Below are 2130 nucleotides of genomic sequence, written 5' to 3' on the forward strand. Positions count from 1 at the left end.
GCATCTTTGGTAGATCCAGAGTACCAACGTATAGTATCTCTAGTCCAGCAGAATAAGATGCCTAAAGCTAAAGATTACTCTCTTATGGGAGGATGTCTTTACTACAGACATAGACTCTATGTACCCAGAGATCCAGCCTTAAAGAAGGCCATTTTGTATGAAGCGCACGATAGCCCTACATCCGGACATCCAGGCTATGCTAAGAATCTTCATGTTGTCAGGAGGAGTTATTTTTGGTCTGGAATGAAAGGGGACATACTTCGCTATGTGAGGCAATTTCTTTCTTGTCAGCGGATAAAGGCCAAAAGAATCAAGTTACCAGGGCAACTTCAACCTCTTGACATACCCCAGATGAAATGGGAATGCATCAGTATGGATTTTGTTACAGGATTACCTTCTACAGGAGGTTATGATTCTGTTTTCGTGGTTGTTGATATGCTCACAAAAGTGGCTCATCTAATACCCGTAAAGACAACCTTTACTGCTTCAGATGTTAGTCGGGTATTCATCAAGGAGATTTTTAGGTTACATGGTCTACCCAAGCGTATCGTCAGTGATAGAGATGCCAAGTTTACATCAAAATTTTGGACTTCTCTTTTCCAATCTATTGGGTCACAATTAGCCTTTAGTACAGCATATCATCCACAGACAGATGGGCAAATTGAGAGAGTTAATCAAGTCATCGAGGACATTCTCAGAGCCTATTGTTCGCAAGAGCCAAAGAAGTGGTTACAATATCTACCTTTGGTGGAGTATGCTTACAACTCTTCCGAACACAGAAGCATTGGAATGTCACCTTTCAAAGCTCTTTATGGACAGGACTGTTTAGCACCACTGAACTTCTCAGATCCAACCATCAGGGTAGAAGCCTCTAGAAAGATGTTAGAGGATATGGAAGCACAGACTAGGGCTATTCGCCAGGACATTCAGGCCGCTCAAGATAGACAGAAGCACTATGCAGATAAGAACCGTTCGGAAAGAACTTTCAAAGAAGGAGATAAGGTTTTTCTACGAGTCCGACCAAAGAAAAGCAACTTATCTCTAGGCAGATATAAGAAGCTAAGCCCAAGGTATTGTGGACCATTCGAGATCGTTAAGGTTGTGAGTGACCAAGCCTACAAGCTAAAGTTACCTGCAAACTTGAAGGTTCATGATGTATTCCACGTCAGCTTACTCAAACCCTATATTCCTAACCCTGATCAATTCCTGGACTTAGATCAGATAGTCATGTCAGCACGAGTTCTTGAGCTCCAACCTGACTACGTACTGGAAACAAGGGAAAGGACGTTATGCAACAGAACTATCACGGAGCATCTGGTAAAGTGGAAGGATTACCCTGAAGAAGATGCAACTTGGGAGGACGAACCAACGCTTATAAAGGATTACCCAAGAACATTCTTGAGATGAGGACATCTCAATTTTTCACGTTGGGGAGGTTGTAAGGTCTCCGACCCCGATCAAAAAGAACACCATTGTACCTTAAAATGAAAATAATGGAATAAGTTACTATTTTTAGCAGTTTTCCACATTTTGTCAGTGCCATGATGTTTAGAATGTTTTAAAGCTCCGAAATGTGAATTAAAATAATTTTTGTAAAAAAGTTCCAAAAATAGTAAGTTTTTGGTCACCCGACCCGTCCAGTTCTGATCGTCTCGAAAAACTACACCCGTACCCCGAATTACAAAAAAAATGCATTTTTGGACCCCGGGGACTGCTAAATATGGCAGGTACTCGGGCCAGTACGCCTTAGTTAGAGCTTGCTATAGCAATTTTCGGCATCAAAATCCGACTCGTATGACTCGTTTTAGCCTAGAACCAATTTTTCTAAAAATTGTCCGGGGAGGTACTGGGGGTCCGGGACTGTGTGGGAACAGGTTCCAACCCACTCTAGATCAACTTTAGCAGCTAGGGGGAGCCCTCTTGCTTTGTGGGAGTCCTGGGAGAGTTTCCAAGCCAGCAGCTCAGTCTCAGAACCAGTTAACCAAGCCAACCTGACACTTGGTGGGCAGGGAACTAGACTTGCCATGCTTAACTGGAGAAGCTCCCAGATGCATTTAGCAACCCAGATCGATTTTCAGCTTGAGCAGGTTTATTTAAAGACCTGCACACACACACACACATATGCTCACA

This window comes from Adiantum capillus-veneris, chromosome 15 (assembly GCF_014529385.1).
Source record: "Adiantum capillus-veneris isolate H3 chromosome 15, ASM1452938v2, whole genome shotgun sequence".
Classification (NCBI taxonomy): Eukaryota; Viridiplantae; Streptophyta; class Polypodiopsida; order Polypodiales; family Pteridaceae; genus Adiantum; species Adiantum capillus-veneris.